At 37.9% G+C, this 26941-nt stretch overlaps 1 protein-coding gene across 1 annotated transcript in view; it reads right to left on the bottom strand.

Annotated features, from left to right (window-relative positions):
• The window catches only part of ROBO1 (roundabout guidance receptor 1), a 1153604-nt gene extending 1127525 nt beyond the window's left edge, over positions 1 to 26079 (bottom strand). Inside the window, exon 1 of the mRNA XM_050779013.1 lies at positions 25774 to 26079. The gene's annotated coding sequence lies outside the window, so the exon portion shown is untranslated. The remainder of the gene's footprint in view (positions 1 to 25773) is intronic.
• Positions 26080 to 26941: the final 862 nt, after the last annotated feature.

Here is a 26941-nt window from a genome sequence, read left to right as displayed (position 1 = left end):
CAAGCCACCAAGGTTTCCATGTGGTGTTAAAACTGAAGACGAACAGAGGGCAAGACTCTCTCTCTCTCTCTCTCTGTCCCTCTCTCTATTTCTCTCTCTCTCTCCCCCAGCTGGCCATGTGACTATGTGCTATGTGCTTGCTTCCCCTTCACCTTCTGCCATGATTGTAAATTTCCTGAGACTTCCCCAGCTGCACCTCCTGTATAGCATGTAGTACTGTGAGTCAATTAAGCCTCTTTTCTTTATAAATTACCCAATCTTAGGTAGTTCTTTATAGCCATGTGAGAACAACTGAGAGTTTCTCTAAGCTTGCTGCAGAATTCAGCAGCAATTTTTGATTTCCCTGATAATTCCTTTTCTTATTACTATTGCAACATTAGCAATTCTTACAAGAGCTTCCTTCAAAAGCAAAGAGGCTTGGTGAAATGCCTTCTGTTCTGGGCATAGATGATGGAAAAAGCATTTAGACATTTTGGGGCTTTGGGTTGGAGTATGTAAGGTGACCAAGTGACTTTAATCAGGCAAGGGTATTTTTAGGGTAGATTAGACTTGAGCAGATTAAATATTTAGTAGCCCATTGTGCTTTTCTGTTTCTAGCAAACATATTCCCAAATAGTAACTTCCTCTTTCTGAGATAGAGCCTTGTTTAACCCAACCATCCATCCAACCATGACTTTATGGGTACTGATCATGTATCACTTAATGATGGGAATACATTAAGATAAATGCATCCTTAGGCAATTTTGTCATGCAAATGTCATAGAGTGTACTTACACAAACCTGGAGGTATAGCCTACCACACCTATTGTGTGAGCTATATAATATACCCTATTGCTTCTAGACCACAAACCTATACAATAGGTTACTTTACTAAATACTGTATGCAACTGTTACACAATGGTATTTGTGTATATAAACATATCTAAACATAGAAAAGGTAGAGTAAAAATATGTTATACATTTTTTTTCAATGATTCACCAGTATAGGGCACTTACCATGAATGGAGTTACAGGACTGAATTTGCTCTGAATGAGCCAGTGAGACTGGTGAATTAATGTGAAGATCTAAGGTATTACTATATAGTGCTGTAGACTTTGTGAACATTGTACACTTAGACTACACTAAATTTATTTTTACAAAATTCTTTCTTTACTAATAAATTAACCTGAGCTTACTGAAACTTTTTTCTTTGTAAACTTTTCGGTATAACTATTTTACTCTTTGTAATAACATTTAGCTTAAACACAACCACATTCTACAGCTATGCAAAAATATTTTCTTTCTGTATATCCTTATTCTATAAGCTTTTATTCAATTTGTCACATTTTTTAAACTTTTAAACAGTTTTGTTTAAAAGTAAGACATGAACACACACATTAGCCTGTGTCCAGGATCGGGGTCATCAATATCACTGCCTTCCACCTCCACATCTTGACCCACTGGAAGGTCTTCCGGAACAATAACAGTAACACAGGGAGCTGTCGTCTCTACGATAACAATGCCTTCTTCTGGAACACCTCCGGAAGGGCCTGCCTGAGGCTGTTTGACAATTAACTTTTTTTTTTTTAAGTAGAAGGAGTACATTCTAAAATAACAGTAAAGAGTATAGTATAGTAAATACATAAAACCAGTAACAGTCATTTATGATCAAGTATTCTGTACTGTACATGTTTGCATGGTTTGCATGTGCTCCACTATTACTAACAGTTCAGTAAATTTGTTTACATCAGCATCACCACAAACAAGTGAGTAATATGTTATGATGCAGCATTACCATGGCTATAACATCATCAAGCAGTAGCTACTTTTTAGCTTCACTGTAATCTTGTGGGTCCACCGTTGTGTATGTATCACGTATATGGTCCCTCACTGACTGAATCATGGTTAGGCTGTGCATGACTGCATATAAATATTTATTTAGGACTTAGTGTCTGTGTGAGGTACTGGGTATGAAAAATTAGTTAAGAAAGAAACCCTATTGCAATGGACTGAACGATTGTGTCCCCTCAGAATTCATATGTTGAAACCATAATCCCAATGTGATGATACCTGAAGGTAGGGCCTTTGGGAGATAATTAGGTCATGGGGATGGAGTCCTCTTGAATGGGTTTAGTGACTTCATAAGTACAGACCAGAGACCTAGCTCTCTTTCCACATGATGTGAGGATAAAGCAAGAAGACTCTCACCAAGAGACCAACCCTGCTGACACCCTGATCTCAAAGTTCTCAGCCTCCAGAACTATGAGAAGTAAATATTTATCCTTTAAGCCACTGGGTTTACTGTATTTTGTTATAGAAGGCCAAGGTGACTAAGATACCTGATCTCAAGAATAACTTATACTCCCTATTTTCACAATAAAATAGGGGATGTGTGAAGAAAAATAAATACTAACAAAGAGTCCCTTATTCAAAATTATAGTTACTACATTTTTACAAAAATTCCAGTTTATGAAGTGATAAATGACAAAAAAAATTACAATATTTTGGATGATATATATACACATATGGTCAAAAGTAGAATATATATACATATATATATTCTAAAAGTGAATGCTTTAAATGCCTGTTTTTTCTATAATCCACAATATAATTTGTATCCAATGATTATTCTTGTTCAAACCTTCTATTTCAACCAGAAGGGTGCTAGTTAAGCGTTTTTGTGGTTTGTAAGAATAAAAGGTGCCTCTGCAAGCCTCCATTCAGAGTGTTTTTTGCCTTAAGTATAGCTTACATCCATTAACCTAACCAGTCAGTCACAGAGAAGTTCTTATCACCACACTGTCCTTGGTTGTCCCTGCTCTGCCCTGAAATATTCAGACTGAGACCATATTCTTCAACAGCAGCATTGGTACTTATGTGATGTAACATCTAAATAGAACACTACTAGTTAAAGATGTTAAAACACAAAGGAAATAATCTTATTAATGTACATGATCTCCAATTACGCAAAACAGTGAAAACTGTAATCTGGTTCTTGTCTTTTTTTAAAAAGGACAAATCCATTTATGTAATTCTTCAGTTTTTATCACAATTGTCACTGACTGGGAAATGTATCAGAGTAGTCTGCAAGGAGACTCATCCACATTTAACAGAATCAATGCAAAGGCAATATGTCCTAAGGAATTTGGAGCCAGACAGAGCTAGGACTGAAGCCTGCCTATGCTTCTTACAAGTTGGGTCATTAAGCTTTTTTTCTTTATTTTCAAAATGGGTGTAATAATATTTATCCTGTAAACTCAGAAAAAAGTAAAGTGTCATTATCATGTAAAAAGAGATAGCCAAGGTGCCACAAATGGTGATGTCCCTTTTCATTTTTGGAAAATACACTTTAGTATAGTTTATTAGACTGTAATTACAACTATAAGGAAATAAGTTAGCTCATTAAGGACTAATAAAACCATATATGTATATAACTGGCTTAAGGTCAAGTTAATTCTTTTTTTTCTTCATTCGTGGCTTTTTACCCCTTAAAAATTCTCTTAATTATGAATCCCTGTTTTTATTGAAATAATTATATATTCTTTTCATGTAAGGGTATAATTTTAAAAATTGCTTTGTGTTTGCTTTCATGTTAACTTACAGATACACTGGCCACAGAATACGAGAATGTGCTTTGAAACTTTATAACAAAGTGTAAAAGTGAAAGTGAATAATTGAGGCAATCATGATATAATCTTTTCCCTATTTCTATCAGAAGTGGAATATTCACTTGGAATCATCCTTTTTAAGGTTTATCATGGATTAGTTTTATGGAAAGTTTTCAATTCCATTCTTTCCATACATCCATCCAGGAATGAAATGGTACATTTCTGTATATCATAGATGTGATTAACATATCCTCTTCAATCTTTAAAAATACTGAGATTTTGGAGATAAAATGTTATAAAAATCTACATTAATTTTTAGAAAAAAAGAAATCAACCACTTTTTTAAGATGACTGAGAGATATGAATAGCTGAGTTGTGATACAAGCATTAATTAATTTGTGGCCACTTTACTGATACAGTGCTTACACCATACATTTTGACAATTCCTATTCTAATTTGGAATTCTTCCAACATCATCTTTCTAAAACAAACATGTTGTCATAAGAGGTATTTTCAAAACAAAAGTAATTTCAATGGCCAATTTATAATAACATTTATGTTAGCTCAATTTCTACCTCACTTTTCTTCTCTTGATATCAATTTCCATTTCAGGACCTCTGGTTTCTAGTCCACAAAGTAATGAGATGAGAAATATACCACAGAGTATCTTGCACTTTTAATATTCTGAGATTTTAGTCCTAATATTTTACTTCATTTTTAAGTTTTATACCACAAATAAATCAAAACACATGACTGAACCTACAATGGAGTCTAGCTTTTTCAGAGATCGCCTAAAATAATAATTTTAACAAAAACACACCTTTGTTGCTATGATAGCTTACATTTGCATAAGACTTGGTTGATAATTATAAAGAATCAAATATTAAATTATTTTATTTCTAATTTAGCTTTAATTCAATATCATTTTCTTTGTAAAAAAGCATTATTTCAGGCGATCAGTTATACTTTGCTAAATAAGAAAGCTGGGCTTAAACTCTTATTTAATTTCTAAGCTATATATTCCATTTTATTTTTGTTATGTAAAGGAGGAGTATTCCAGCCCATAAATCATCCAGGTCTAAGTAGTGAATATAAACTCACTTTCATTCTACAAATTGGGTTTTGCTTTTTTAAATGTAAGTGTATTTTGCTTGCAGATATGTTTCTAGATTTCAATGGTTGATTAGAGAGAATGCTAGCTGAAATGCAATGCACTCAGGGAATCTTAGAGTGCTCAGTTCTTTGTTTTCAATTATTTTGAAAATATGTTTGTTTATCTGGATTTCAATAGGATACTGGGACTCCAACAAGGAGCTTTGAAATGGTAATATAGAGATTATGTATGTATACATGTGTGTATATATGTACATACAGATTTTAAAAGCACTTTATGTTAATGAGCTTAGATAAATTATATTTTTATGGAAAGAAGAATATAATTTGTCTGTGTGAACATTATACTCCTAAGCAAAAGTAAAATTTTAATAGAAGAAATTGGGAAGTAAACATCTCAGAGAGCTAAAAGTAATGAGAAAATATACATTGATGGCTCATGTGATATAACAGAAAGCGGAGTTCCAGTTTAAACTGCTTAACAAGGAATACCTTGAACAAGAAATTATAGTTCCTCTGAGCAAAATATTTTGTATAGTCACAGGTATAACATTTTATTTATATAGTCACCCCACAAACTAAAAGACATCCCAGGAAAACCGAGAGTGATAAAAATGACTAAATGTTAGATGGGACTAATATTTAAGAAATACACAGGACAAATATGTAGTGTGTTTCAGGAAAATGAAAATGTGTGTCAAAGCTGGAGGAAATACTCAATGAAAAATGAGACAAAAAATGAAGATAGGATAAATGATCAAATAACACCACTATAAAGAGAAAACAAAAACAGGAAATAAGAAAAATAATTTGAAATTGTCGGTATAACTAAATATATGAATACATAAAATTATTTGTAATATGGTTGACCAAACTATCCTAATATTTTCTTTTTCACTTGGATTTCTGTTTGCTCATAAAAATGCACAGTTGTTCAGTAACAACAACAACAAAATACTAGTGCAGATTTTGTTAAAGCATATTGGTACTTCCAATTTTGTAGAAAATTTTGTGATTTTCATATAATTTTTACATAAATTATTTCAAATAACAAACCTATAGTAGAATACAGCTAAATAAATCTTCATCTTTTATTAAAATGAATTCAAGAGACCATCAGCTACATGATAATGAGATATGCACCTAGTGAAATATTATTTGGGATATTCAGATTCAGAATTATAAAGTAATAATGAACAAAAGGGAGACTTGTGATATACTGTTACAAATATTTTTAAGCGAATCTGAATTATATCATAAAACACACAATTTTATTACCTTTATAACAGATGGGAGAGTTTGATTATGGGGCATTTGTAGTCTTTACATGTGGAATTATATATTATTAATATGGATCTCCACACACTTTTAAATTATGGTGTTTAAATACAATGAGTTTTATTTCAAAATTTTTATTTGAAATAAGAGATATGTTACCAAATGGCAAATCTCTACATTTCTTTTCGGGTTTGATATGGTTTGGCTGTGTCTCATCTCGAGTTATAACTCCCACAATTCCCATGTGTTGTGAGAGGAACCCAGTGGGAGGTAATTGAATTATGGGAATGGGTCTTTTTGGTGCTACTCTCGTGATAGTGAATGAGATGAGTCTCACATGCTCGGATGGCTTTAAAAACAGGAGTTTGCCTACACGAGCTCTTTGCTGCCATCCATGTAAGACGTGACTTGCTCCTCCTTGCCTTCCACCATGATTGTGAGATTTCCCCAGCCACATGGAACTGTAAGTCCATTAAACCTCTTTTTCTTCCCAGTCTCTGGTATGTCTTCATCAGCCGCATGAAAATAGATTAATACAGCAAATGGGTGCCAGTAGAATGGGGCACTGCTGAAAAGATACCCAAAAATGTGGAAGTGGCTTTGGAACTTGGAAACAGGCGGATGTTGGAACAGTTTGGAGGGCTGAGAAGAAGACAGGAATATGTGAGACAGTTTGGAACTCCCTAAAGACTTGCTGAATGTCTTTGATCAAAAGACTGATAGTGCTACAGACACTGAAATCCAGGCTGAGGTGTTCTCAGATGGAGATGAGGAACTTGTTGAAAACTGGAGTAAGGGTGAATCTTGCTATGTTTTAGCAAAGACACTGGTGACATTTTGCCCCTGCCCTAGAGACTGTGGAACTTTGAAAATGAGAGAGATGATTTAAGGTATCTGGCAGAAGAAGTTTCTAAGCAGCAAAGCATTCAAGATGTGGCATGGTGCTGTTAAAAGCATTCAGTTTTATAACAGAAGCAGAGTGTAGATGTTTGGAAAATTTTCAGCCTGACAATACGATAGAAAACAAAATCCCAATTTCTGAGGAGAAATTCAAGGCACCTGCAGAAATTTGCATAAATAATGTGGAGCCGAATGTTAATCCCCAAGACAATGTGGAAAATGTCTTCAGGGCACGTCAGAGGTCTTCATGGCAGCCTCTTCCATCACAGACCTGGAGATCTAGGACTAAAAAGTGGTTTCGTGTTCCAGGCCTAGGGTCCCCGTACTCTGTGCAACCTAGGGCCTTGGTGCCCTGTGTTCCAGTAGCTCCAGCCATGGCTGAAAGGGAACTCGGCCCATGGCTTCAGAGGGTGCAAACCCGAAGCCTTGGCAGCTTCCATGTGGAGTTGAGCCTCCAAGTGCACAGAAGTCAAGAATTGAGGTTTGGGAACCTCCACCTAGATTTCAGAAGATGTATGGAAATACCTGGATGCCCAGGCAGAAGTTTGTCGCAGGGACGGGGACCTCATGGAGAAACACTGCTAGGGCAGTATGGAAGGGGAATGTGGGGTCAGAGCACCCACACAGAGTCCCTACTGGTACACCACCTAGTGGAACTGTGAGAAGAGGGCCAATGTCCTCCAGATCCCAGAATGGTAGATCCACCAACAACTTGCACTGTTCACCTGGAAAAGTCAGACACTCAAGGCCAGCCCATGAAAGCAGCCAAGAGGGAGGCTGTACCCTGCAAAGCCACAGGGGCAGAGCTGCCCAAGACCATGAGAACACACCTCTTGCATCAGCATGACCTGGATGTGAGGCATGGAGTCAAAGGAGATCTTTTTGGAGGTTTAAGATTCAACTGCCCTGCTGGATTTCAGACTCACATGGGGGCTGTGGCCTCTTTGTTTTTTTCACTTTTTTCCATTTGGAACATCTGTATTTACCCAGTGCCTGTACTTCCATTGTATCTAGGAAGTAACTAACTTGTTTTTGATTTTACAGGCTCATAGGCAAAAGGGACTTGCCATGTCTCAGATAAGATGTTGGACTGTGGACTTTTGAGTTAATGCTAAAATGAGTTAAGTCTTTGGGGGACTGCTAGGAAGGTGTGATTGGTTTTGAAAAGCGAGGACATGAGATTTGGGAGGGGCCAGGACAGAATTATGTGGTTCAGCTATGTCCTCACCCAAATCTCAACATATATTGTAACTCCCACAATTCCAGCATGTTGTAGGAGGAATCCAGTGGGAGGTGAATAAATTATGGGGGTATACCTTTCTTGCACTGTTCTTGTGATAGCGAATGAGTCTCATGAGATCTGATGGCTTTAAAAATGGGAGTTTTCCTGCACAAGCTCTTTGGCTGCTGCCATCCATGTAAGATGTTACTTGCTCTTCCTTGCCTCCAACCATGATTGTGAGGCTTCCCCAGGCATGTGGAACTGTAAGTTCATTAAAACCTCTTTTTCTTCTCAGTCTAGGGTATATCTTTATCGGCAGCATGAATATGAACTAATACATGGTCTTTTCTGTTTTCTTAAATTCTCTGATTGTTTCAGATGATGAGTCTACTGTCACCTGCAGGAATTATGAAGCTAGTAACACAGAAAAAAAAATGACTAAAACAAACAATTAATTTTTTAATATACTTGGTTGTTCTGAAATTAACCAGAGAAATAATTACTTTAAAATAAATAATTTCTTTTTTTTTAAATTATACTTTAAGTTCTAGGGTACATGTGCACAATGTGCAGGTTTGTTACATATGTATACATGTGCCATGTTGGTGTGCTGCACCCAATAATTCATCATTTACATTAGGTATATCTCCTAATGCTATCCGTCCCCCCCCACCCCCTCCCCATAATAGGACCCGGTGTGTGATGCTCCCCGTCCTGTGTCCAAGTGATCTCATTGTTCAGTTCCCACCTGTGAGTGAGAACATGCGGTATTTGGTTTTCTGTTCTTGTGATAGTTTGCTGAGAATGATGGTTTCCAGCTGCGTCCATGTCCCTACAAAGCACACGAACTCATCCTTTTTTATGGCTGCATAGTATTCCATGGTGTATATTTGCCACATTTCCTTAATCCAGTCTGTCACTGATGGACATTTGGGTTGATTCCAAGTCTTTGCTATTGTGAATAGTGCCACAATAAACATACGTGTGCATATGTCTTTATAGCAGCATGACTTATAATCCTTCAGGTATATCCCCAGTAATAGGTAGGCTGGGTGAAATGGTATAATTTCATGTAGATATGTAGTCTAACTATATGGCACAGTAGCTTGAAGAAATATTCTTTCCTCCAAGAAAACGTTGGCTGATATCATGTTAGTTTTACAGTTTTGCAAATCAAATGAAAATTTATCTTGCGTTAAATCTTAATATTTTAGTTTGTTTTGGAAATTTCTTCTATATGCTATATCTCAATACACAAGGATAAACTGTGGTAGTCATTGATTCCCTGTAATTACATACACATTTAATATACTGTTTATGATTTATATTGCCTTCTATTCCTGAATAAATGTAAATTGTTATTGAATTATTGCATCATTAAAATGTACTATTAATTGCAAAAATGTATTGAGATTGAAAATATTCTATAGCACTGCAATCTAAATGTAAGGTAGTCATATTATCTACTAGAAATTTAAAAATTCAGGTTTTCAATATAGCCTCATCAAAATTAGGGAAGGGGGATTAATAAAATTCAATAGGTAAAATCACTTATCTGTGTTTGATAATTTAGCTAAATGCTGTTATTAAAGTCCATAAAGCAAATATACCTATAGTATCCTGATGTTTGTATATGGATTATTACCCACTGTTAAATGTACAAGTGAAGTATAAGATCATTTCTTTTTCACTTAAAAGAAAGGCTTAAATATTTAAGGATGGTTATCAAATTTCAGTGCATCTTGCAATTTTTATCTACAATAACATGGGCATGCATTTACAAAGTGATGAAAATATGGTTATTCAGATAACAAATTAAATAATTTTCTTTACTCATAGGCTCATTAATGAATAGTCACAGGGTATTAGATAACCATTACATTTTTCCATTTATTTTATCCAGATGAGAAGTGCACAATCTTACCATTAAATAGAGTTGCCAGAATGTCACTGGCCAGGGTCATTAAATACACTCAATAATGCAGGAAACCAGTTATCCATTCAACAAAGTTAAGAATTTAATTATCACCTGTAGCAGGCACTATCATATGCATAGCAGCTACAAACGAAAACAGTATGTCCCTTATTGTTGAGTATTTTTATTTTAAAAGGGAAACAATACAACACATTTTTATCTGATACAATTCTGACAGATGTAGGAACAACATACCATGGAAGCAACAGGGGAAAAGTTACTGTTTCTGTAAAGAGTGAATTGCAGAAATAGTGGATTTGTGTACTTCACATTTAAAATTTGATGAGTTTAGCAGATAAAGACCAGAGAGGAAGAGTACTTGGTAACTCCACTCCGAGAAAAAATGTGAAATGACAGTTTTGAGAAGTTTCTTTATGCATTTCTTTATGCATGTATTCGCTCAACACAAAATTTTTTTAATAAAACCTGTTTAAAGCACTCTGATAGCGATGGACCTAGAGTCACTCATTCTTCTCTCTGGGTGCTAGCAATCTATTAGAGAAGGCAGGCATTGAATAAGTATGATAAAACATTTTAAGAAATGGAACATAGTGGTGCCATGGGAGCTTGTAGAAAGGGCTTTAGAATGTAGGGTGTTTCAATCAAGCCAAAAGAAATTAGGTGAGGAAGAAAGGTGTGTGCAGAGGGTGGAAGGTTTCACAAATTCTTGTAATTTGCTTGGACTCTATTCTGCAGGCAGTCAAGCAAAGGTTTTAATTGCAAGAGCAGCACAGCTGATGGGCATATTTGAAAGTTAACACTGACAGAATAAAACAAGAAAAAAAATAAATAGAGGGGAGGACATAATTATGGAAAATAGGTAGGGAGTCCACTACAAAATTCTACATGGGAGATGAGGACAGCCTGAGTGACTTTACTTGCAGAGATAATGAAGAAGAAAAAGAATATTAGAAAGAATATGACTGAGGGATACAATTTTTAAAAAGAGGGATTATCAACTATGAGGAGTGAGGGAGATCCCAATTAAGTCCACAGGCTTAATTTAAAAGACCTGAGGCAGTAGGGAGTGGGAAAAATCTAATAAGATTTAGGTTATAAGGCAAACATTAATAGTGTGACTGACGGTTAGTTCATTTGGGTGGGAGTGAGAGCAGACAAATGAAGAGGCACAGTAAAGCCTGGAAAATATTTTGTAAAATGAAAATAAAGCTGGGGAGAGAGATCGGTGATAGAAAAACAAATACACTGAATGCCATCAAAATATTTCGTATGACCTGTGGTTCTCAACTTTGTTGCTTATTCAAATCACCTAAACTACTTTTTAAAAATATTAACTCTTAGTTCACATTCTCAGCAATTCTGATTTCAATGATTTGGGGTGCAAACTGGATACTGGGATTAAAAAAAAAACAACTCTCCCAGGTGATTTTAGTGTACCGCTAAATTGAGAGTCTCTGTAAGGGTATCTATTTGCAAGAAGTCTTTTAATGTTAAGAGCCTGGATTCAGAAGTCAAACAAAACAGGGTTGAACCTAAGCTCTGCCCTGAACCCTTGTACATGAGAGACTTATCTGCAAATCAGTGATGATATTGTCTACTCAGTGATTTGCAGGATTGTGTGCAAAAAATGATAAAGGTGCTTCTCCTGATGGTGAGCAAGCAATAAGTGTTCTACAGACATCATCTGCAAATATCTTTGCCAATAATTATTATTAATGCATGTCATTTTTTTCTCCATTATATAAAAGTTAAAGTCTTAGATGCAAAGAAGAGCATTAAGAGAGAACCCACCGAATCATAACAGAAAAGCTTTATGGGTAGAACCTGGGGAATACACAGCTTTTGAAACACTGACAGAGGAGAAAGAGGCAGCAAAGGGAATGGAAAGGTCAAAGATACGGAGGAAATCTAGGAGAGAATGGTGTCTTTGAACTTATTTGATAAATTTAAAATGATCCAAAAATTTGAAATAGGATGAAATCTGAAGCTAGACTGTTATTTGGCAACTTTTAAAATGTATGGGATCTAAATGTGATCAGATTAGAGCTGTACAAATCTACCATTGATTGAGGGCGAAGAATAGGAGATAGTCAAAAAGGACACTATTTCAAAAAGTTTGGTTTTTAAGGGTGCGGGCGGTCTAAGGATACAAGGAAATAACTTGATGAGAAAGGATTATGAAAACTTCGACAAATGTTCTTTCTAGGATTGAAATAATGATAAAAATAGGTAAAGAAATCAATTATTAAGGAGGTTGGAAATACATGAAGGAGGAAAATTGATGAGCCATGGCCCCAAGGAAAAGGTTGTCTCTGAAGATAAACAGTGATTATTCTGAAATAGGATTATGTAAGCAGGTTTTATATGCCATTTTAGAAGTGAACAGGAAAGCAGAGAGAGAGAACCCCACTGAAGCTGTGGGACTGGTCTATGCTGTAACCTGGATTTGCTGAGGGCGGAGATCACTCGTATTCACTTCAGTGCCTTCCATTGTCTAGTATCCTGCCTTATACAGATTGGTGTTTAATAGATGCCTGTTGAAGTGAACTATAAGTTGTTCAAGTCAGTCCCTTGCTCATTTTAAGAAGATAAGTCATAGAAGACAAGAATGCCAAAGTGAATGAAGACAAGGTTATAGGAACCGATGAGAAGAAGATCCTGCGAATGACTGAGCATCTCAGCAGCACTAGCTCCACGTCTTTGTCTTCCCACTCTAGCATCCTTTCTCCTCACAGGCAGGTTGGAGAGACTTAATGGAGAAGGAATAGAATGAAATATAAAGTGCCTGGACTGCAGAAAAACAGGCAATGCTTTTCAGTTTTCCAACCAAAATCTTCCTTAGCTGCTCTGGAATTAGCAACTAAAGCAAAATAAAGACCATATTTGCTACTCTGTTAGCTAAGACCATAGCTCTGGACAAAACACAAACAATTCTTTCTTGACATTTTCCCCTACCCAAGCTCTAATTACCTGATATCACTTTTAATTATTTATTAATTATTTGTTTAATTATTTTGAGACAGAGTTTCGCTTTCGTTGCCCAGGCTGGAGTGCAATGGTGTGATATTGGCTCACTGCAACCTCCGCCTCCTGGGTTCAAGCTATTCTCCTGCCTCAGCCTCCCAAGTAGCTGGGATTACAGGTACGCACCTCCATGCCTGGCTAATTTTGTATTTTCAGTAGAGACGGAGTTTCACCATGTTGGTCAGACTGGCCTCGAGCTCATGACCTCATGTGATCCACCTGCCTCTGCCTCCCAAAGTGTTGGGATTACAGGTGTGAGCCACTTGTACCAGGCCCTGATACCACTTTAATAATAGTTTCTCATACCCCCAAATTATCTCACAATGCTTAGAATGAAAATGATTGCTTAATTTGTCTAATTACAATATTATTCTAATAGATAATCAAGATCTTCTTTCTACCCTCTTGTGCTTATTAAGCTGAATTTAATTACATGGAAACCCATCTACAAGCAACAGCATCATGCCAAAGAATACAACCAAGCTAGCCCAATGGGTTACTCTTCTGAAAACAAAAAACAAAACAAAACAAAAAACTCACAGCTCATGCCCTCTGCATGTTAGATGAAAAGCCTTATCTTTGTGTAATGTAAAAAGGGCAGTGAATCTCAAGGAGGGTTTTAAGTACCCTAGAGCATCATCTGGAAAGAGTGTTATCTGTAGGATGCCAAATTGCTTCTACTTAAAATATTTAATGGCACTAGAATAGGAAGATAGATTAAAGTGATATTATAATCAGAATGTGAATCATAATAAGAAGGGGAAAAAACAAAAGAAGAGGATGTGACTGTGGCTTGTTTCCAGCACCAAGAGCAATCAGTGTTCTCACCATCACCGCAAGACCCTTCCTTGTACATATCCTGCCCCACAAGGAGTCAGAAAGGGAGCAGATGCTCCATAATCTGCAATTCACGATCTCGGCATACATTTGTGTGGCTGGAGTAATCCCATTTGATCATATTAGTTTTTGATCTGGCAGTTTGCATGTGCAGGTGGCTAAGACATTGCCTTATTGGCCGCTTTGTATCACCCTCAACAGGAAGTCCTCTTGGGGTTTTACACACCTACTGCATTCAGTTATGCAGTCATTTCATTCCAAAACCTCTATCATACCTCGCCAGCTCTCATATCCAGAATCCCAGTATTCACTGTTATGTATTTTATTTTCTCTCTTAAATATACTTGTTTAGTATATTGCAACCCATAGGGCAGACGCATTGCAGGTATGTTCATTTTCCATAAAATCTCTTGATTTATTGCCTTCCTCCTAATATTAATAGGCGAAGAGTCTATTATTATATGGTGTTATCTTTAAAATGAACATTGACAGGCCTCATTAGAAGTGGAGATATTTTTCTAAGGAGTGAAGATATCCAAGCAAAAATGATTCCATAATAAATATTTATCAAAGTCATTTTTATTGTGGTAAAATATATGGAACCTAAAATGTATGCATTTAACCATTTTAAGTGTTTAACTCGGTAACATTAAGTACATTCAAATTGTTGTACAACCATCACCACAATCCATCTCCTTAATGCTTTCATCATCCCAAACGGAAAACTCTGTATTCATTAAACAATAACTCTCCATCTCTCCCTCCTCTTAATCCCTGCTGACCACCATTCTACTTTGTGTCTCTGTGACTGATTATTCTAGGTACCTCATATAAGTGGAACCACATAATATTTATCCTGTTTATTGGCATATTTTATTTACCATAGTGTTTTCAAAGTTCACCCACAATGTAGTTGCAGTGTGTATCAGAATTTCATTTCTTTTTATGGTTGAAAAAAATTCCATTGTACATAATAGATCACTTTTTGTGTATTCATTCATTCATCCATAGACATTGGGGCTTTTCTACTTTTTGGCTACTGTTAATAAGGATGCTAAGAACACTGCTGTACAAATAATTTGTTTGAGTCTCTGCTTTTCATTCTTGTGAATATGTACCCAGAAGTAGAATTGCTGGATTATTTAATAATTATGTTTAATTTTTTTTAGGAACCAAAGTATTGTTTCCACAGTGCCTGTGCCATTTCACATTTCCACCGGTAATACATAATCCGATTTTGTTTGAAGTCTTAATTAATTCATTAACATTGTGATCATTTAGTGAGATGACTGTCCACATACCAACCTGACAGACAATAACCAGAAACAAGTGTCTCAAATGAGGACAGAGGCCAAACACCTGGGCAGAGTGGCTCACACCTGTAATGCCCACACTGTGGGAGGCTGAGGCAGGAGGATCACTTGAGCCCAGGAGTTTGAGGTTTCAGTGAGCTATGATCGTGCCACTGCATTTCCGCCTGGTGACAGAATGAAACCCTATCTCTAAATAATAACTATAAGAATAATAGTCATCCTTATGGCTATTAATGTCAAATTGAATCCAATATTTGGAAAAGAAGACATGAGTTTACCTTCTCACGTGAAGGAGTCAAAATATTAAGGGAAGGAATTATGACCACTGGCCCAATCGCATTTTTTTATATCCCAGAGTCTTAAAAGATGATGATTACTCTACTTCCACCTCAGGAAAACAGGTTGTAGGTGAATATTTAGGGAATTCACCAAAAACAGCTTTAACTCTTCTTTTAGTTCCTTTGATGGTTCACATTGTCATTGCCTCCTTGATCAGGCTGAGATTCTCTCTTTCCTGGACATGCTGAAATCTGTAGAGTTGCAAAATTATTCTTATCAACACGATCATGAGTAAAATACAACTCCGTGGCAGCTATCCACTGAAAATTAAAGCATTGATGTTATTACCATGCCCTGTAAAACTATTTTATTCATAAATTCATCTGCTTCTAATTCTACTGTGAGTCTATTCTTCCCAACACTGTCTAATAGAACTTTCTCTGCTGATGGAAACAGTCTATATCTGCTCTATCCAAGACAGTAGCCACCAGCCACATATTCACGACATAAAATTAGCTATCTAAATTGAAACTCTAAATTAAAATAAATTTAATTTAAAACTCAGTTCCTTTGTTGCACTAGCACATTCAGTGTCAATAGGCACATGTAGCTAGTGGTTAGAGTATTAGACAGCATAAGTTTAGATAAATACACCGATACGTTGTTGTCATCTTTGTCCTAGTTAGTCACAGTCTGGTTATTAAGATTGACACAAATAATGCTGTGCTAAAGGGTAATACAGGCAAGTGCTGAGTCTTATTCAAACACAAATGAGAGAGAGATGACCTTTCTATAAGAAAATGAGAAAATGCTTCAAAAAGGGCATAAAAATAAAGTTATATCTTGGAGAATGAACATAATCTCTAGAGACAGAAAAGAAGAAAGGTGTTTTGAGAAGACAAGAAGGTGAAGGCAATGAGTTGGAAACAGAGTGGTGTGTTGAGGGAGGGTAAAGTGTACAGTGTATTGTAAGACACACTATACTTAGGAGAAAGGGAGAAGAAAGGGAAATAAGTTAGGAAAGTAGCTTGGAGTCTATGAAAGGCAGAGTGCTGAAGAACTCAAACTCAAAATCACATAAAAGAGGGCCAGAAAGACTGAATAAAGGCACACAATAAATTCCTTCATTTTCCAAAATAATTTCTTTCCTTTATCAGAATTGTGACAAAAAGCATTCACTGGAAGAAATCAAAATTATTGGTATGAATACAATTTATATTTGGTACAGAGATTAATTTTAGGTAAGCTTATGAATTTATGCATCTGTCATTGGCTAAACCAGGCCATTTTTAACACTCTCTTAAATTAATACCCAATATTTTAAAAATCTAATACTTATTTAGCACAAAGCATGCTTGTTTAGTATGAGGTTGTTAATTGGAGAATAAAAGGTAAATTCTTACAGAATACTTTCTGCGACTGCATATAAGCAAGCGAAGTTGTTTTACAATCCTCCTAGTTCCTCATTCCAGGGTAAAATTTAATATAATATGTACAATATGCTGGAATAATTTCCTTTCAAAACATTTTGTGCTTGGATTAATATTTTTGAATGCTTATTCAAGAGTTACACATTGATCAGAAGCTGTTGGCTGTTGTGCCGAAATGTTCTATCTCCAGGTTCTAATTCACCTGGCAAATGGTCAGTCATGCTACAGTCGTACAGTGAGTCATGCTTCTTCCTTCCACATACTGAAGTCCATTTCTAAGGTTTACCTTTGCTATAGTCCTATACACAAGGAAAGTTCATCCTTAGTAAATAGTATTCATTAATATTCTCTATAAAGAACTAAAACTAAGTAAATGATGCTATGCCTAGCTAAGGACTCATTACACATGAACAATTCACATATAATTTAAAGAGATTATACAGTTTGTCTTTTAAAAAATGGTATTTAATTCTGGCTAAACATAATCGGATTTTGTTTGAAGTCTTAATTAGTCTTAATTAATGCTTTTCACTTTGGTTCATTAACATTGTGATGATTCAGTGAGATGATTGTCCACAAACCCACCTGACAGACAATAACCAGAAACAAGTGTCTTACGTGAGGACAGATGCCAACCAGCCTTATAAACAAAAGGCAGTGCTAGCCCACCCGCATATGGAAAACTTATGAGTGGCAATCATATTTTTCAGCACATAAAACAAAAAATCAATTCCAGCTAAAGCAAAATACCTGAATGTAAAAAGCAAAATTGAGGCGGGGCGTGGTGGCTCATGCCTGTAATCCCAGCACTTTGGGAGGTCGAGGTGGGTGGATCACCTGAGGTCAAGAGTTCGAGTACAGCCTAGCCAATATGGTGAAACCCTATCTCTACTAAAAATACAAACATTATCCAGGTGTGGTGGCGGGCACCTGTAGTACCAGCTACTCGGGAGGCTGAGACAGGAGAATTGCTTGAACCTAGGAGGTGGAGGTTGCAGTGAACCGAGTTTGTGCCACTGCACTCCAGCCTGGGTGAGAGAGTGAGACTCCATCTCAAAAAAAAAAAGAATAAAAAAGCATAAGTGAAAAATTTTCAGAAAAAAATGTAAGATATACTTTATGACTTCACCATAAAGATTGGTGTCCCAAAACAAGATGGAAAAATGTAATAAAAGGTTATCAATTTTAATAAAGCACAATGTATATCATATTTGAAAAAAATACATAAAATTATTTCCTTCATTAAGAAGAAAAAAAGATAAAACACCACCTAGAAAAATATATTTCAAATGCATATACCAAAATAAAAGTAGAATCCAGAATATATAAAGAATTTCTATAATCTGTAAGATAAAAGATAAATGTCTCACTAGACAAATGGGTAAAAAATATGTTTAAGCAACTCACAGAAAAAAAAACCCTGAATGTTCTATGAAAACATGCTCACCACACTAATAATCAGAAAAGACAAATTATAACCATTCAACTGGCAAAATTAAGAAATGTGAATATTATTAAATATTCATGGGGGCTTTCACAAATATGCTTGGAAACTATATATACTACAGGTACTATTATGGGTTTGCGCACAAAAAAGAGAAGAAACACATTGCATATCATCAGCAATTTCACTTCTAGGCAAATATCTAAAAAGTATATGTGCATAGTGAGACATGTGCCAAAAAATTGCTACAGTCTGTTATAGTAAGAAGTGAAAATACCTATAAATGAGAGAGAAAAACATAAATCATAATATATATTTTAATACTGTATATATGCTATATATATGCACTATATTATATATGAATATATATACTATATATAGAATATACTATATATTTTACCATATCTACTAAATATCTAATAATATATTTAAAATTATAATATACTTATATACTTATAGTATTTATAGAATATAAATGCTGTATATATAGTATAGAATGTACTATTTATAGAATACTATATTGCAATGAATATGAATAAAGTAACTCTACCCAAAGCAACTTTAATTAATCATAAAAAAATTTCCAAGAATGCAAGCAATATTTGACAATTTAGGCAAATATTTCACTTAATTAATACAATACTATTTATGAATTAAAGATGTAATATATATAGTAAACGCAAGACAAAATGCATATAAATAATAACAGCAAATTTACTCACTGGTTAGCTCTTAAAAGGGAGATTCAATCTGGAAGAGTACCCAGAAAACTTCAGTATTACATTTAATCTTTTATTATTTAACATGGGTGGTAATTCAAGGGAACTTGTTTAACTCATTTTTGTGTCTGCTAATCAAACATGTCATAATAATAAAAAGTCAGAGTCATTAAAAGCTCCAAGTACTCTGTACAGCAGCACCTCAACTCTAAATGCCATTTTCACATGTGATTACCGAAATTCTCCTCTTGGCAAATCGGCCTTTCTGATGCAGGACTCTCGTACTTCGGTAAGAATGACTCATGTGATCCAATTTATTAGACTCTAAGCAAATCTTTCTCTGAAGCACAGTAATCCGGGAAGACACAAAATAAGATCTAAAAAGCTGTGCAAATGGCTCCTCCCCCAACTGCTAAAATCAGGACCATATTGATCTGGCTGAATTGGAGAGCAACTCTTGTGATCAACATCCTGTCCCTGGTTACACCTGGAATATCTGTTACTATGTAGACTCAAGTGCTCCACCCCCACATATTCTATTGCAGTCATTCTGATGGGGGATCCTGGAACTGGTGTTTTAAGGGTTATTTTTTTCACTTTTAAGATTTATTTGGTTCAATGGACAAAGTTTGAGGCATACTTCTTCACAGAATTTAGAGTCTGTCTTAGAATCTTCAGGCTGCCACAACAAAGCGCTACGGAGTAGGTGCCTTGTAAACAATAGAAATGCTTTCCTCATAGTTTTAGAGGCTGGAAAGTCCAATATCAAGGTGCTGGAAGATTTGGTGTCTGGGGAGGACCCGCTTTCTGCTTCATAGACGGCCATCTTCTCATGATTAGTCGTGGGGGAAGGGGCAAGAGAGATTACTCAGACCTCTTTTTTTTTTTTTTTTTTTTTTTTTTTTTTTTGAGACGGAGTCTGGCTCTGTGGCCCAGGCTGGAGTGAGCGGCGCCATCTTGGCTCCCTGCAAGCTCCGCCCCCCGGGTTCCCGCCATTCTCCTGCCTCAGCCTCCCGAGGAGCTGGGACCACAGGCGCCGCCACCACGCCCGGCTAGTTTTTTGTATTTTTTAGTAGAGACGGGGTTTCACCGGGTTAGCCAGGATGGTCTCTATCTTCTGACCTCGTGATCCACCCGTCTCGGCCTCCCAAAGTGCTGGGATTACAGGCTTGAGCCACCGCGCCCGGCCTACTCAGACCTCTTTTATAAGGGCACTAATCCCATTCTTGAGGGCGCTGCTCTCATGGTCTAATCACCTCCCAAAGGTCCCATCTCCTAATTTTAATTTCAGCATATGCATTTGGAGAAGACACAACATCAGATCATAGTGCAGTCTCATAGTAGAAATGAATAAATGATTGCAATGGAATTTCAGAGGCATTATTAAATGATCAGAAAGGGAGGAATACTTAAACCTATTTTCTCAACATGAAGGTCTTCACAGAAGAAGTGACACTTGTTTTGTGTTTTCAAACATCGCTGAAAAAATGAGAAAGTGAGAACCATTTGGGGCAGAATTCTGGAAAACACACACACACACACAAACACACACACACACAGAGGAATGAAACATCCTGAGTATTTAATAAAATGCAAGTACATTTTCATAGTAATTGATCATTCTGAAGACTGAAAAGAAGAATTCATGCTTCATATCACAGAGTACCTTCAAAGACGTGATAAGGAGTTTAGAAATTGTCATTTCTGCCCTAACAGATAGCTTGCCACGCTGGATGCACATGACTTCAAATGGCTGATCCCAGGAGGCAGAAGGAAGAATTGGAGGACAGGCCCATGAGGAGAAGAGGTGAAGCTCAAGAGAAAAATCATAATTTGTTTTTCTTTTCATGACCTGAACATAGAGAATGAGGCAGAGGGACATAGCAAAGAGGAATGTGTCTGGATGCATGATGTAGTATTTATAACTTGGAAATCTAAAGAAATAAGCAAGTGTGTGGCATGGAGGATGATACCTGTGGCTTGGAATGCTTTCCTTTAAGATAGTTTCCTTTAAAATGTTTGTGATGCATCTCTAGGTGGAGATGACATTAGATCTTTGGAAATATAGGTGTGACAATCAGAGCAATGCATGGACAAGAAATATAAAATTTGGATGTCATTATTGAAACTCCAGAAATGTATCACAACATCTGGGTGACTATCTAGAGTGAAAAAACAATAAGGGCAAAATGAAGAAATACAATGAAGAAATAGAAATTTATAGTTGATGGATAATGTATGTAAAAGTATATAAGGTAAAGGCTCAAGAAATGTTAGTTTACTCCTAATCCCTGAATAAAGACCAGATTAGACAGCAGATGTTATTGGAACTTACTTGGAATTTCAGAGGTAAGGAACAGCAATAGTGTTGGAATAATAAGAAAAATTTTATGGTAAAGAAGGAACATGAACCATCCCGGACAAATGGATAGTGTTTGGCCAAATGAGGAAGATAATTTTGCAGATTAGAGAAGACATGTGTGCAGAATGTAAAGGTGGAAATGTACAACTTCTGGCTGAAAATGACGTAATGGATCCTTCTCAGACATCCTGGCTATATGTGTACAAATTTCAAAGAAAATGAAAAGTCCCTCAATTTTCCCCAAATGATCTGCTCCCCAGAGATGATAATACGGGTAGGGTGTCAGATAGGGGTGGGGTATATTTTCTGAAACAGTTATTTACTGGCTATGAGATCCCTGGAAAGTAACTGTAAAAGTTTGGTCTTGGACAAATGCAAATAATGCTTTGGACATGAAAACGACATAAAAGAGATTTAAAAATTACGAGTACTAAAATAAAATTCAAGGAATAATCAAACTCCTTGTTTAAGTATGGGAGAAAATAGGTAGGTATAGTTAATTGAAGAGAATGGCTCATTTAAAAGCAGCAGTATGACATACTAGAAAAGCATGTACTCTGTTGTAAGAAAGAACTTGTTTCTAATCCTGGCTCTACCCCTTTTCTGCTGAATGGTCATGTATATTTTCCTTAACCTCTCTGAGCTTCATTCTCTTCATATGTTGTAGACACCTAATAAAGCCTACTTTGAAAGGGTTATATGGGGATTAACTGAAATACCTGTTGCAGGTACGGTGCCTAACACTGTTTCTACAGTTTTATCCTATACAGTTTTGAATTAGTCAGTTAATCTTCTAGAACCTCAGTTTCCTGTAGAATTGGGAGAATTGACTGATCCATATAGCACTAATATATTTTAGGTACAAATATGAATACATCAACAGTAACATTGCTCACTTCAACAGCAAGTTTAGAGAGATAAACGATTATGTGACCAGGTCATAATCTAGCCTACTGTATGCTATTATGTTTTTGTTTATGGTCTCAGAAAGAGAGGAAAATCAGTTGAGTTTAGGTGACAAGAAGGAGCTCATTCTCCAGCAAATTGGCGGAAGCTCACCTCAAGTTACATTTCAAATGGTGCATTGCACCTGCTCATTCATCAAGCTGCCAGGGGCTTGCTTTACTGCCTTGCTTTTTTTCATTTTAAATTCACATCTTTGTGGTGTCTTGAGTTTCTCAGCCTCATAATGAAAGTAACATATTAAATCTTGCTTCAATAAAAGTAGTTCCTAATGTATTAAGTATACAGGAATGCCAAAAAGTGAGATTTTGTAGCTAAGCACAACACTAGTTTCCAAATAGTGCACACAAGTGTATAGCTTCCTTTTCATCTCTGGTCAATGTTATTTCATGTTTGAATTGATTCTGTTATGTTACAAGGTAAAGGAAAATTATACAGAACAATGCAGTTCTCTTTGGGGAGATATTAGGGTATTTGTTCTTTATTTCATGCAGCATAGGGTAAGAGAAAGTCGGCATTAAACCTTTGGGACTCCCTAGGCAGCTGTTGAGTCTCTGCCCTCCTCCCATGCTCAGCTCAGTGCTGTATCTCTGGAAATCACTAACCTTCATAGAGTAGAGCCCAGAAGGTGGTAACGCTGGTTCAAGGACAGGATAAGGGAAGGGAAGTAAAAGGAAGTAAATAGGAAAATACAACAAACATGTGATTAACAGCTGTTTTCTGAAGCAAGCCTCCACCAGGGATCTGCAGCTGTGTCATTGTGCTTCAATTCTGCAGATCCTACAGGGCTAAATTGGAAGAGGCATGGAGCAGGAAGATATGTGGGAAAAGGTGAAAGGAAGTCCAAAAACCAAGGCAACAATATGAGGTGAATGCCCCGACTCCTTACATACTCCTAATCTTTGTCCCTCATGGGAGAGGTATAGGTCCCTAAGAAACAAAGTCCTCTTACTAACTAGATATCTGCTCTGAGCTGCTGCTGCTTCATCTTCCTTTTGGGGGGGGATGGGGGCCGATATTGGAAGGGCAAAAATTCACGGAACATTTCCCAACCCTGCCTCTTCCCTTTAATAAAATCAATATGCTGCATGCTTACGGATGGCCTTTGAAAGTTACCAGTGCTTCCTCAAGATATAGTAGAGAAGCAGGTTTTAAGGTGGCAAACTGAGGCTTTCAGAACAATAGGTGCTAGGAGCATAAAAGTTTGGGCCTGAAAACCCAGTTATGAGGCTTCCAAATAAATCAGTGGATTTTCAACATTTTTTTTTTTTTGGTAATTATTATATCCTAGTTCCCAAACAACCACAATAAAGGAGGCGCAGGGAAAGCGAGGAAAAAATGAAATGGCACCGTCTTCCCCCAGGTGCTCAAAGCATTCTATTTCCTTTGGTATGTAGCCTTCAAGTAACTGACAACCCCAAGTGGCCCATTCTATAGGGTCCTGCATCTACGCTCCTTCCTCTGCGCTCTCATCCGGGGTTGACAATCAACCTCCAAATTAAACAACCTCCCACCACTACTTGGAAACAGACAGCCATCTCTTAACAGGCCTCTGTACCACACAGCTTGATGAAAATCACTTACACAGGGCAGATGACACAGAGGAGTTTACAAGGTCGGGGCAGTCCCTGGCGGGGCGTGAAAGGGTGGGAGGTGCTGAGGTCAGGGTTAAACTACCCTGTGAAATGAGCCTCCTGCCCTGCCCTTTCCTCCCTTCATCTACAGGAGTCTCCAGTGAGTTCCTGCTTCTGGAAATCTGCCCCCTTTAGTGCGGCAGAGAGGCCAGGGGCAGCATTTCAAAGCTCCGTCTAAATCAATCCACTTAAAAGAGCCCAGAAAAGCCTGACCACTGACCATAATTGCCCCAAATTGCTTGTTTTCCTTCCCCTCTTGCAGCCTCATCAACATTTCCCTTCTTTCCCCTTCGTGTCGTTTTTCTCTTGGGGGCACAGGTCCTCTAGATGCTTGGGGTGCATACTAAGGATATTCGAGTAGTGGAAGCTCGGACTCGAGCCAGGAGTGGGATGTCTTAGCATTCCATCCCCCCACCGCGCTATGTGCGTGGGACACAGTGCCTCCTAGAAGGGGATCCCAGGATTTCAGCGGCCAGATGTGAGCGCCCTGCACGCGGTCCTCCGAGACCCCAGGGCGCGTGGCAGCCGGGCAGAGCCGCCTCTGCAGCGCCGCTGTCCCGGGTGGAGCGGCAGCGCAGGCTGCGGCACTGGGGTTGCCACGCCGAGTTTTCCGCATCGGCCGCCCGCGGGGCTCGCCTGCTTCTCCCTATTGTGTTCGCGGAGCTGTGGGACCGAGCCCCGCGCGCGGCCGCACCCGCGCCAACGCTGGGGCCGCAGGCTCGGGGAAGCGGGGCTGGCAAGGGCGGGCCGGGAGAGGGAGCAGGAAGGGGCCCCAGAAGGGCACGAGCTTCATCCATAATGCAGGGGCTCCTGGACCTCCCTGCAATACGTTTTCCAGCTAAACGCCACCAACTGGAGCGCCTCCTAGTTCGTCCCACTCGTGTGGTTTTTGTGTGTGAAAGACGGGACGCACCTTTTCCATTCATCTGTCTTCTCTCATTCTTCCTCCTTCCCTCCCTCATTTCCTCCCTCACATAAAGTCCCCGCTGGCTCAGCTTTCAGCGCTCATCTTCACATCAGCACCATGTTTTCAGGCAAAATCCTGCAGGTTGCAATCGCAAGTGTCAAAAGTCCCCACTGCCTACGTGTCGCCAAGAGTTTACCAAAATCCACCCAGTAACGCTTATTTTCAAAGCCCCCACGCTCATCCATTCCTGAGAATGCTTTCAGAGTTTGGAAGCTCCCTGCAGCCAGCCGGGGTCTACGCCTCAGTCCGTTCACATCACTCACAACGGCGCGGTCAGCGACACTGAGATTAGCTGCAAAGTTGCCCGGCCCCAGCCCAGCAGACCGCTGGTGCTCGCCGCATCCCAGGAGGAAATTGCGCGGTGTGCCCCCAAGAAGCCAAAAGCGGCACGAAACCTACTCAGACAAGGGTTAGTCCAGCCACACACAACAAACAAATCCCAAAACTTCTTTGTTAAGCAGTCGCAGCCTACCTGGAACGGACACTCTGCACAACTTGCAAGGAATAAACAAACATCGCATCCCTGCAGGAAAACTTGTTGAATCCCTCCCGATCGCAAGGCTGCAATTTCCGATTTAGCCTGAAGGTTTTTTGATTCTACCCCAAAACACCCTGGCGTATCAGCCACAATTTCTGGATAAACTGCAGAGTCCTCTCGGCAACCGTTCTGCACTCCCACAACCACCAGTGTAAAACCCAGCGTGTCCCCGTTCACAAACCGAAAGCCTGCTGTCACTTCCTTTGCAACCATTTGCGAGACTTACCCTTGGATAAGCCTGTTTTCAGCGATCTAGCGGCGCCGTAGTGCAGACGCAGCCCCTCCAACTTTGCTGTGCACTGAGACCTTTCCGAGTTTAAACCAACGAAAGGTGTCTGAGACTTTTCAACCTAAGAGTGGGAAAATGGGGAGAGAGTGAAGTCGGGTTTCTTCTCGGTATCAGCACCCTGGAAAAATTCAATCCTTCTTCGGTAGAGAATTCTTTCAAACCCGTTATCTGTATTACTATTAATGCGCAGAGCAGAAGGCATTGCATACAAATAGGTCCAAGTGTGCGCTTCTATTGGTGGCTGCGGAGGCCCCTGGGTCCTACTGCTCCGGTTCTAAACTACACAGCAACACTAGGCACGCAGCTTTGGAGACGCCGAGGGGAAAATGGATTTAATTGATTCGTTACCTCTGGTATTGTAATGCCTGCTGCGATGTTTAACCGAGGGAGGAGGAAAAAAAAAAACCTTTACATTTAACTCCTGTCATGTGATCTATCATTTCATATCTGCTTTTAATTGTCTGTGTGGAGTGGCTTTGATCATACAAAGGATTTTAAAAGAACATTTTCGAAGGAAAATTCACACAGATACTTTTGGCAAGAGAACCCTCTTTTGCTCTCTATGATGCATTACTCTCATATAAATCCAGGAAATTGTATATAATCAAATACTTCTGCGCTTCACATAGGTACACATAGCACCCAATTGTATTCCTTACAATTCATAGCTACTCCAGATAAAATATCTTACACGGGTAGTAGATAGTAGAAGCCAAAATATGAGTCTACCAATGATAAAACACGGGTTATATTAATCAAATGCTACAGAAAAAAATCATATCAATGACAATGGCATGGGCATCATTTTTACTTTGCAAAATTAGAAATTCAGAAATATTTTCCTTGTAAATATTGGCATAAAAATATAAATCAACATAAAGGTATCTATAATGTCACAGTATGTCAAGCATTTACTATTAATTGCTACATTCTCTTTTTGCAGTTTCTCTCTTAGCAAGTCCATTAGTAATGCAAATTGGCATAACAAGGAGATTTAAAGTGAGGCAGACCTGTGGTGACTAGCAATTTGAAATACTGAAACAGTGTGCAAAATCACTTTAGTTCATCATCAGGAAAGCCAGTTATTTTAAGAATTAGAATATTA

This window comes from Macaca thibetana, chromosome 2, assembly GCF_024542745.1.
Source record: "Macaca thibetana thibetana isolate TM-01 chromosome 2, ASM2454274v1, whole genome shotgun sequence".
In the NCBI taxonomy this organism is placed as follows: Eukaryota; Metazoa; Chordata; class Mammalia; order Primates; family Cercopithecidae; genus Macaca; species Macaca thibetana.
This window is presented reverse-complemented; position numbering and strand designations above follow the sequence as displayed.